Below are 12,500 nucleotides of genomic sequence, written 5' to 3'. Positions count from 1 at the left end.
GTGCCCTGAATGAATAGCCACTTAGGTGGTGCCGGCTGCTGCATACAGAACACCGGGCTTCTCCCGCCAAGTGCCATTATAACAAGCTTGCAGTGGTGAGGCGGATAATTTTTTCCCTTTGATCACTACTCTCTTCTTTCCCTACCACCAAGGGATGCTGTTCACTGTCTGGCCGCAGGAGGTCTCCATGTAGCGGTCAAGGCCACGCTCTGATCTGGCGCACAAAGTTAAACATCAGGAAATATTATTTTTCCGGACGCAGGTGATAAGATCGCAGGAAGGAATCCCAATAAGGCACACAAAGGAAAAGCTCTGTGTGTGTGTGTGTGTGTGTGTGTGTGTGTGTGTGTGTGTGTGTGTGTGTGTGTGTGTGTGTGTGTGTGTGTGTGTGTGTGTGTGTGTGTGTCGCGTATATTAAGGGAACTATCATGGAACACTTAAGGTTTCTCCAACCAGCTGCACCTCACATTATCCGCACTGCACCGCCACTCGTCTCACCTCACAGCAGCCCACGCCGCCGCTCCCAGGCATATCGGAGTGGGCTCCTCTCCCCATTCCTCTTTCTTATCTTCGCCCCTCGCTTCCCGCGCTGCATACGTAAGTAACAACACCGGTCACTGCTTTAAACTGGAACTTAACTTTTCACATTCAAAAATTATTTTTTTTATCTTAAGAGCACGAATATCTTTGTTTTAATGGGCTATTTTTCCTTGAAAGACCGCCCAGCACTTGGGTCTTTTCCTGTTGATCCCATTTACTATCACACGCCACTGTGCTCAGAGCTGCAACAAACACAATGATAGAAGTCTTTCCTCGTTGCCTTTCCTTCTTTCTTTATTTCCTATTTGACCTCGCATCATTTAACAAAGAACAATATTACGTTAATTGTGTTTCTGTCGTTTCTCCAACAACAACAACAACAACAACAAAAACAACAACAACTATTACTACTACTACTACTAATACTACTACTACTACTACTACTACTACTATTACGACTACTATTACTACTACTATTGCTGTTGCTGTTAGTACTACTACTTCTACTACGTACTACAGCTACTGCTACAACTACTACTACTACTACTACTACTACTACTACTACTACTACTACTACTGATTCTACTACAATTACTACTAGTGTTACTACTATTATTACTACATCTATTGCTGCTACTACTTTCAATTATGATGAAAAAAAAATGTCAGCTGTAATTCAAATATGTTGGTTTATCTGAATGACATTCGAGAAAAATATGGCCAGAAGACAGAGCATAAAACAATATAAAAATAATATTCGGGCCTGGAAATGACAATCAAGGAAATGCACCAGCGCCATCACCCAGACACTGACCTTTTGCTCACTCACACCAAAAAAAAAATATTATTTCATTAAATTATTTATCCTAATTGAATTGCTCCTCTTCTTACATTCCTTCCTTGAAATTAGATTTAGGAGTTTTCCAAAGCCAGGCACAAAATGAGTTAAACAGTTAAATGAAGCTGTCAGTGGAGAGGAGTCAATCCAAATGTGTTCCTCAAGCAAGGTGCTCAAGCCAGCGTGGCGTGGTATTGATTCCATCTTCTAACCATAACCCTCATAATTATATAATTTCTTTCGTCCATGACTAGCGCTTTCTCCTTTTTTTAAGCTTACATGGTCTATTGTTCCCGCCACGCAAATGAGAGATGAGTGGAGAGCGTTGGGTCTCCTGCAGTGGACTCATAAGATGGTGACATGGTGATGCTTGCTTTACTTCAGTTTTCATACACTCTCCTGTAAAGAATACTAATGCCGCGCCGTCCCTCATGTCCCTCACCTGACGCCCACCGCACCACAACACAAATGTTGCTTTTACACCCAACAGCTTCACTTTTTAATTACAATCTATCATTCCTCTAAATCCAGAAAGAAAATGGACAACTTGATTGAACCTCTTCCAATTAACTTTGTGGAGAGAGCGGTAATTAAACAGGCTATTTTTTTCTTTGCCATTCTTGGGCAGCCACCTTTTTTCCATAAAAACTCCAACTTTCTAATACATTTTACCTGTTTCTGCGCTTCTAGTGATCATTTATCACTGAAAACATTGCATTATGGATGTTGTTCTCGAGCACTTCAACTTTCAATACTCGGTTCCCCAATTGTACATTCACGTCTTCACCCAGCAGTCTCACACAACACGAAGCATGACTCCCATTCCTGCCTCTATGAATAACCACAGTAATCCTCTTCCTTCATAATTCCCTAAAGCAGCCAAATCGTGTTCCCTTTGTTGCGTTACAGCCGCGGCGCCTCCACCAACACTACTGTACCGACATGTAGCCACAAACAGCACACGTACACTTATGAGGTGCCTTATTGTTTTACTATACGGACTACTACGGCGTTTTCTAATCTTCACCTCTAATAAACCTTCACTATAATCTTTGTCATATTCGCTTGGTTATTTCTCTCATACACAAACTGTATTCCCGCCTCCTCGTACTGTATGCACGATTGTTTCATTCACTCTTTGTCCATTATTCTCTCACGACACACATATGACATCACAAACCTAAATATTTCAGCCTTCGGTATTACAGGTATGCAATGTTGTGCCGCCCAAAAGAAAATAATTGATCCTTTCTTCATTTTCTCATCAGTCCCATAGTTTATATTTACTATTCAATGGTTTTCTCTTTTTCATCACTTTATAGACACAAGTAACCGCTAATGGCGTGTCTGATGGAGGCATCTCGGCTGTGTGTAGAGAGCTGGCGGTGGACTAGTGGCTGTATCACGCCTTAATGTCCCACCTGCTTGTTGTGTTATATTACTTTGATATTAGCTGGTGTTATTGTCGTTGCAGCCATTCCTGGTTGTCCTGGCAGCTCTGGTACGTGTGGTCAGCTGGTACAGAGGGCTGACTCTCATTACTTAACGAAGGGACATCTCATACATGATGATTCGGATCATATTGATGACAATGGTGATGATATTGATGATGATGGTGATGACTAAAATTGGCGACTACGATGACAACAAAGACAACAACAACAACAACAACAACAACAACAACAACAACAACAACACACACACACACACACACACACACACACACACACACACACACACACACACACACACACACACAATAAATAAATAAATAAATAAATAAATAAATAAATAAATAACATACACATCAATAAAGAAAAAACAAATATACTTGAACTCTAAACTAACGAAAGACAAAACAACACACACACACACACACACACACACACACACACACACACACACACACACACAGTGAAGAAAATAGTGCTCCTTGCTGAATAAAAAAAAAATTACACTGAATTAAGAAAAAAAAAAATCTAACTTAGAGGCTTACTGCGGGATACGTTGATGAGGACGGCTTATCAGAGCTGTGAGACTAATGAGTGAAGGGAGAGGCGCATACTGATAGGGAAGGTGAGATACTAAAGGAGAGATGGCCTGGAGTCACACGATGGAGATCAGTACTAAATTGTAATGGGCGGGTGAATGGGACAGGAGCATGAGGAAGAGGAGAAAGAGAAGAAAAAAAAAAATAATTTAGGAGCAATTAGGGATGGCACATAAAGAAACAGGAAGATAAAGGATGAATTCAGATGGCAAAGGATGAAAGAGGAAAGGCTATATAAGAGGAGGTGAAGGAGAGATGGCAAAGGGTGAAGGAGGAAAAGGGGAGGAGCAAATTAAGGAGAGGAGAAATGGGTTTTAACAAGACTGATTGACCCATCTCCATTAATTACTCTTATCGGATAATCTTTCTCTCTCTCTCTCTCTCTCTCTCTCTCTCTCTCTCTCTCTCTCTCTCTCTATTACTAGAAATAAAACTGACCAAAATACATTACCAACATCACACTGAAGCTCATCTAGATATAGACGGGAAGGGACATGCAAATTTCAAGCGACAAGTACGAGTGCTTGCTTCTCTATCGCAGCACTAATGAGTAAATGGAGCACAATGCTAACACTGGAGGTGCGGCAGCACACGAGGCACAACAACACACGACCGACAAGGAGGAATTAATTTGCTTCACATGTTACACGTCCAACGCAAATATCTAGTATGAATGTGCAGAGAGAGAGAGAGAGAGAGAGAGAGAGAGAGAGAGAGAGAGAGAGAGAGAGAGAGAGAGAGAGAGAGAGAGAGAGAGGGAGGGAGGGAGGGAGGGAGGGAGAGGAGGAGGGAGGGAGGAAAGGACGGAGGGAAGAAGGAATGGAGGGGGAATAGGTCTTACGAAGGAATATAAACAAAGATTTTGCTTAAATTCCTTGTGGTCTTACCTACGCACACACTCTCCAACACTTCATACTGTCCTTTATTCATCTCTCTTACTTTGGCACTGAGAGAGAGAGAGAGAGAGAGAGAGAGAGAGAGAGAGAGAGAGAGAGAGAGAGAGAGAGAGAGAGAGAGAGAGAGCGCCGTTGATTAGGAAAACTTCGGTTCATCGTCTGCAATTCGCGCCATAAATTTCTTAATTTTCTGATTTCTATCTTCCTTCTCTTTCTCTCTCTGTCTCTCTCTCTCTCTCTCTCTCTCTCTCTCTCTCTCTCTCTCTCTCTCTCTCTCTCTCTCTCTCTCTCTCTGGATTCCACACGTTATCTATCTTATAATTTTGGATATACATACTAGGTAGGTAAGAGAGAGAGAGAGAGAGAGAGGGTGATATGTGTTACCTATACACACTTTCTCCAACACTACATACTGTCCTTCTTCGCTTTTACCTTCCGACCTCTCTCTCACTTTGGCACTGTCACAGCCTTCTGGAGGACTTGCAGGGAGAAAGCAACCCCAGGCGAATTAACGCCGACCAGCCTGACCGTCATGGTAAATGGACGTGTTTGGCAAGATCTCTTTACCTATTTATTATTCAGAGAATGCTACCTGCCACCAAAAGAAATTGGAACCACACCAGTAGAGTGAGACCCACCGGTATTGGTCATGGTAACTTGTGTGCTGTATGTGGTCGTAAAGGAAGGCAAAATGCAGATATTACGTGCATAAAAAGAGGGTGCCCAAATATATGCCACGCTCGTTGCCTGGGCGAGGAGAAGGAGTATCATTGCCAGCAAATGGGACGAGCGCGTGCTCTAGCCGGAATAAATGATCCTGTCACTCTGCTTGCCGAGGAGCCAGAGTCATCTGCTGCTTCTTCTGCAGACGGGAATGAAGAAGATCATCATCATCTAGAAAAAGGCGAGAGAGGAACTCTCAGATAGCAAACAAGAAAACAGCTTTTATAACGGTGATTCAAGACCTACCTGAGAAAAGTGTGCTGGAAAAAGTCTAGGCTATTACTAACATACTAATTGCAACATTGGCTATTTGTGGTAAAAAAATGAAAATCCAGAGAAGATTGCTAAGGAATTAACGTAGCCGAGTGTAGCAGATGACCCTTCACCTCCTGAACAAGAGGGCCAGGAGCAACCTTACGCTAATGGAGGAGGGTCTAAGGAGTGGGGTGAGAAGTGAACAAGCACCTACAAGACCTCCCCGGCCAATTATTTTCCAACCCTATGTGCCAACCTCCATCAAAATGCCACCAGACTAGACAAGAAACAGTTAGAAGGATTAATGGAAACAATCTATCGGTAAGGCAAAACTGAACGACAGGTATCAATCAAGCTAGGCAGGTGAGGGGTGCCTACACACAAACCAGGTGTTCTCGCTGTCGCCGTACAAATCATTTGCTCTGCTATAGAAGACATACATCTCTAAGAATTGGAAGATGTGGCTCCAAGACATCTGCAGCTGATAGTTTTCAAAGCATCTAATAAATATTGCAAATGGACTCTGTAATATGGTTGCTATCGTCCTCCATCACAGGAAAAATTCTCCTAGACATTTTGATAGAATCTTTGGACCAAATGATGAAAGCTATTAACTGTGATAGTATAATTATTTTGGGTAATCTGAATCATCACATTGTTCGCAGCAAGTCTGATTCACTGCTTGTCATGTATAACATGTACAACCATGTAGGTTTTCCCAGTCATGAAGGCGGATCATCTCTAGACCCGGTAATTACTGATTTCCCAGTTGAATCAGTAGCTACACTGCTTACCACTAGGATGTGTGGTTACTTCGGACCTTGTGGCCATACTCACAAAGTTGAAATTTAAGAGCTCCCCGTGAGGAGTGGTTTACCCGCACACTGGAAGTGAGATGCAGTCAATTGGGGAGATTGGAAAAGAGTTACCAGGAGTAGACTGAAACATGTTAAGTGGTGACATTCATGACCAAGTGAGTCGCTTCACTCAGTTTCCATTGGAGAAACAGTCAATGGGTGACGAACCTCGAGTATTCTGCCAAAACTCCGGATCAACCATGGTCTGGTCCTCAGTGTCGAACTGCTTCATAGCAAAACACCGTGCTTGGATCAGGTTCAAGAGGCACCCGAGAGAGTTCAATAGACGGCGACACAGACATGCATCCAGGGATATGAGAACTACTCAGAAATTAACCAGAAATCAATGCATGGAGGATACTAAGACCAAGTGGGTAATAGGGAATGGTGGAATATTGTAAAAGATGAACAAAGAGAAACTAGAAACGCTACCATTCCGTCTCTCATCTGGGAAGCTGATCTTCGGGCTAAACACTTTTCTAATCCTGATCTTAACAGATCCCCACCTATCTTACCACAAGCAATGAACGAAAAGTTTTCCAGCATCACATTACCTGTGTAATTCACGGGTAATGTGAGGTGTATTCAGTACTTCAAAGCCTGAAAGGACCGGCTATGAGGCCGGATAATTTGAGCCTTTGCCTGCTTCACAGATGCGCCAAGCAACTCTCTTACCCCATCACCAGGATTTTCAACGCTTGTCTCTCCACTCGAAGCTAGCCAAGAAGCTGGAAAATAAGAAGGATTGTCTCATTTCACAAGAAGGAAACCAAAAACAATGTGAAGAAAAAACTACCGTCCAGTCTCCCTGCTCTCTGTACTGAACAAGGCTATGGAGAGCATTATTGCAGAGCGAATCACACCTCACGTTGATAAACATTACCTCCTGTTTACCCGTCAGTGCTGCTTCAGGAAGTAGCGCTCAGCAACTGATTTACACCTCCTGCTGACTATTGACCTGAGTTCAACCCTTGACCAAGAGATGATATCAAGAATCATCGCTTTGGATATTGAAGTGTTTTCGATCGTGTGTGGCATGCTCATAGAAAACTCCACGGATCTAGAATAGAAGGCATCCTGCCCCAACAAATTATGGAAGACTACATGAGAAAACGACTGAGTGTGATGGTGAATGCACACCAGTCAGCTAAACATACAATAGGAGCTGGCGTGACTCAGGGGAGTATCTTGGGACCCTCCTCTGGAATGTTTTTATAAATTATCTACATTCACAGATATCACTCTGCTGGATTCCTTTGAAAGAGAAGAGGCGAACTCTGCGGCGAACCGGATGAATGCCGTCTTTCGTCCTATTGGTGATTGGAACCAACTGTGCCAAGTGAAGTTTGTGACTCAGAAGACTAAGCTTCTTATTTTTTTTCCCGGACACCATCCAACAAATATTTTTACTTTAACGGAGATGAAGTAAAGGTTCTAGGAATAACATGTGACAAGACCTTGTCCTTCACTATACATACTCGAATAGAGCAGTTGGTTAAGCAAGCAGCAGGTGAATTGACTTCCTTTAGAAGGATATCAGGGCTCCTGGACGAGAGAGGACGAGAGGTGCTATATAAGGCACAGATTCACTTCTTGCTGGAATATTCGTGCCTTGCGTGGGGCGGTGCGTCTAGTGCACACCTTGACCTCAATGAAGTGCAGGACAGCGCCAACACAATCATAGGCGAGCAACCGGGATTCACACCAAGCTTAAACCTCTGCAACAGCGAAGAGATGCAGCAGGCCTGACAATAATGTTCAGGATATATAACCCACTGGGAGGCTAATCTAGAGCAGCTGAGGCAACCGGTGCGCCAGACAAAAAGTACTCAGAATGGGCAGTGGAGAGAGTCCGGCGGCACTGGTGATACCGAGATGCAGAACTCCCATCATCTTGTACATAACTACAAAAGAATGTGGAATACGCTGCTGGAGGACAACACAGCAAGTACAAGTGGTGAATGGTATCCTCAAACGTGAAAAAATTGTGTAACCAAATGGATCAAGACTCGATCATTAGGTGTGTAAGAAAAAACTGCCACCTTTGTTTTTGGTTTAGGTTTGTTGTTATTGTTGTTATTGTTATTATTATTATTATTATTATTATTATTATTATTATTATTATTATTATTATTATCATTTACCTTGGGTTTAGGCTTTAAACAGATGGTCATAAAACAGCTACCTTTGGCCTAGAAGGTTGCTTATTGCCATTTCAAAATTTATTGTATTTTAAATTCGTGTGGAGAGAGAGAAAAAGAGAGAGAGAGAGAGAGAGAGAGAGAGAGAGAGAGAGAGAGAGAGAGAGAGAGAGAGAGAGAATAAGGGGAACGGAGAGTGTGCAAAGCCGAAGTGATTTATATAACAACTGTAAGTTGGTGAGTCAAAGTTTCTTCCGGTCAGCTGATAATTCTCTCTCTCTCTCTCTCTCTCTCTCTCTCTCTCTCTCTCTCTCTCTCTCTCTCTCTCTCTCTCTCTCTCTCCTCTCTCATGATATATCACAAAATTAAGTCTCCTTATTAAGTTTCTTACAAATCTTGGCCAACCTCCTCCACACGAAATACTAAAGAAAATATGAATAATCAAATTTGTATCTTGACCTTGACCCTCCGCAGCAAACTCATTAATATTTCATGTCGAGTTTCTCCTCCCCCCCCCGCTCTCTCTCTCTCTCTCTCTCTCTCTCTCTCTCTCTCTCTCTCTCTCTCTCTCTCTCTCTCTCTCCTCTCTCTCTCTCTCTCATCTCTCTCTCGTCTCTCTCTCTCTCTCTCTCTCTCTCTCTTCATGATATCACTAAATCATTAAAACTTAGACTTTATTTTCCTAGTAAAACTTTGACGTGACTTGTAAGTGCATTAAGGAAAGTCAGCTTGATTTCACAGAGTCTGTGCGATTGACTCAACGTTTGGCTAAACAACACAGAGAGAGTTAAATCTTTACCGTTACAAAACTTAAGACTAAAACCCAATTTTTTTTTTTTTTTGTGTGTATTAAACGTCGGTCACTTGGAACATGACCTTTAATTTATATAAATGGCTCAAATGCAGGAAGGACTTTGCTTATCTAAAACACTGTCATAGTTATGACAGTGAAGCAATTATCTGTTATCGTTAATTGCAGCACGACACATGGTGCGTCATGTTGTCTAATTTCAGTAATGGTGTGTGAGCGTTTCAAATATTACATTTGAACTGGACGAAATTAAAATTTTATCTGTATTTTATTTATTTACTTTTTTATCAATGAAAAGTGATCATCCTGGAATTTACAACCATTCCCAAAGAGAAGAAAAGACAATTATATATGGATAAAATAAAACAGAACGGAAACCGCTAAGTTTCTACATTGTTCCTCTTCCTTTCAGTTGTTTAAGAGTCTGTGGAAAGCGTTTTTGCGAGGCTTAGGTTTGGTTGAATTTTGGTGATACCTTCCAAGTTTCATATACGTATAACATTATTTATCAATATTTCAGCAAGAATTCATTACAAAAAAAGGGTTACATAGACAATAAGAAAATTTTGAAGCAGAAATCCTGAATCAACCACGTTTATTTTTAAAAGTGGTAGTGCTGGAGACTTTTTATTTTTGGTCGCTTAAGTATATTACTTCTTTAGTTCTGCGGCATGAAGTAAGTGACAGCAACAATGCACGACAGGGAGGAAAGATATTATGGAATGAAGTATCCAGAAATAATTTTATTTGATTTTACAAATAAAGAAATAAAAATACAAACACACAAATAAGTAAATGAATAAATAAACAAATAAATAAATAAGCAAACAGGCAGGTGAAAAAGAGTCGATATGGCGATCATTCATATGGCAAATGCTTATAATCATTAATTCAGGGATCAGTAATTTAGATAAAGAATAACACTTTATGTATGCTTTATATTTGACCTGAAATGTAAATTAATCTTTCCATCATGACTTATCATTTATTAATTATTTGACGCCGGTCAGTTAGCACGCGCACTTACACACATGGGCATCTACATACGTACACACAGAGCAATCCAAACTCTCTCTCTCTCTTTCTCTCTCTCTCTCTCTCTCTCTCTCTCTCTCTCTCTCTCTCTCTCTCTCTCTCTCTCTCTCTCTACGCCTCAAGGGAGTCGTGGCCACTGGTAACCGAGACTGCTCTGGTATTTAGGTGTTTTCAACTTAAAACTTTAACACAGAATCCTAAACGGAGGCAGGAGAGCCTCGGGACGTGGCCTAAACTTCTTACCCCAGTATGGCAAATAAAATTAACAATATTTCTGAAGCGAATACGACAAAAACAAAATGTTCACAAGCTTCTCCCTAACAGTAATGTACGTTGTTAAGTTAATGTGGAGAAACACATAATTAATTCATTTTTATTGTAGCGATATCATAGCCAAAGATGTCATCACTTAAATATTTGTAAATATAATTATTGTGGAATGACTGCAGATTCTTGTGAAATATAATATTTTATTTGAAATATACAACCACACGTGGTTATAGAAAAAATCAAGGACCAGTTATTTAATTTCACTCGCTTTTTGAGCATAAATGAAGTTTTGGAATTCAAAACGGTGTGCCTGAGGATCTATTTAGTCACTGAATACGTGAATATATATATATATATATATATATATATATATATATATATATATATATATATATATATATATATATATATATATATATATATATATATATATATATATATATATATATATATATATATATATATATATATATATATATATATATATATATATATATATATTGTGTGTGTTTGCGTATTTGTTTGTCTGTGTGTGTGTGTGTGTGTGTGTGTGTGTGTGTGTGTGTGTGTGTGTGTGTGTGTGTGTGTGTGTGTGCATTAGGAACCCTTTAAGATCTTTGAGAGCTAATTAGCAATCATAATATCTGCTATTACATTTCAAGTAATAATATAAGTTTCACAATATATTTTTATTTTTGTGCGTGTGTTTTCGATTCTTCGGTCTTTCCAAGGCAGTTATTTTTCTTTTATTCATAATTAGCTTGCACTTCTCATTTTTCTTTTACCAAAGTTGGAGGAAAGAAAATAAAAAAAAACACTGAAGGAGAAAGGAAATTGAGAGAAGGTAGGAAATAAAATAGCACATGAAAAGAATATAAAAAAAAAAAGATGAAAGAGCTGGAAGAAGGGGAGACTGTAAGAAGAGAGATAGATCGAAAGAAGATAGGATAAATAAAGAAACGTGAGCCGAGAGGACATAAAGAGAACAGTCGATGGCATGCAAGAACTTAGTGGAAGAATGTGTACAAAGAAAGGAAAAAGAGATTGGTTGAGGAAAGAAAATTCAATATATAAAGAGAGGATAGTAAATACGAACCCTGAAAAAGAAAACGTATAGGGAAAAAAATGGCAAAAAAAAAAAAACAGTAAAAGCAGGATGTGAAAGGAGATGTAATAAGAGCAGTAAAATAAAGAAAATAGATGATTAAGAGACAACTTGTAATAAGAAAGAATTTGTGACGTGAAAAGTAAAAGGAGAAGAGGTAAGAGGAGGAGATAATTGAAGTAAAAAAATTGAGGGAAAATTCTTGAACAAAAGAGAAATAAGTTTGGGGGAAAAGGGAAGAGTAAGTGAGGAGTAAAATGTTTTTTTTTTTTTTTTTGTGTGTGTGTGCAGGTAAAAGCACAATGAATATATCAGCAGGAATCAATATCTATACAAATGTGTGGGACGTCAGATTTTACAGACGAGGTCATTCTCCTTTCACACAGCACGAGTAGGAAGAAAACGAAAACAAGATCTTAGTGTGTAAGAGAATATCCTGTTTTCCTTCCGAAAATGTCCTGCCATAAATAATAACAGACAGATTACCAGCGTCCTCTACCTTCAAATAAGGCTCACATTAGTCTATTGGTGATTGATTACGTGTCCATGCAACACCGGCAACACACACATATCCACATGTAATTTGTCCGACGCTACACTTTTTTTTTTTTTTTTTTTTTTTTGCTGGATGAATGCCTCCTAGCCATCGTTGTCTGGTTGGTTCTAAACCCAACAATAACAATTTGTGCAAGACAACCACTGACCAAGGACTTGCTCAATAGTGAATATCGAGTGATCGTGGAATGGGGAGAGATAGGAAATCCTGTGGTGCTTTATGGAGTCTGTACATGAATGGAGCGGTGGTTGGCACACTAAGAGTTGTATCATAACAAGCAAACATAGTCACAATACAATGCAGGTTATCTTGAAGTAGGGAGAGCTCAGTCAATTCAGTGCTGGGAAGATTGGTGTGCTTAATTCTAACTGAAGCCTCTGTTGTTGAGGGAAGCGCAGATATTAGGAAAGGGCATTGATAACC

The 12,500-nt window shown here is 40.1% G+C and overlaps 1 protein-coding gene across 1 annotated transcript in view; it reads left to right on the top strand.

Annotated features, from left to right (window-relative positions):
* The window catches only part of LOC135113827 (gonadotropin-releasing hormone receptor-like), a 224,818-nt gene that overhangs the window by 95,784 nt on the left and 116,534 nt on the right, over nt 1-12,500 (top strand).

This window comes from Scylla paramamosain, chromosome 2 (assembly GCF_035594125.1).
Source record: "Scylla paramamosain isolate STU-SP2022 chromosome 2, ASM3559412v1, whole genome shotgun sequence".
Taxonomy (NCBI): Eukaryota; Metazoa; Arthropoda; class Malacostraca; order Decapoda; family Portunidae; genus Scylla; species Scylla paramamosain.
Note: the sequence above shows the minus strand (reverse complement) of the source record. Positions and strands in the feature narration are given on the sequence as shown.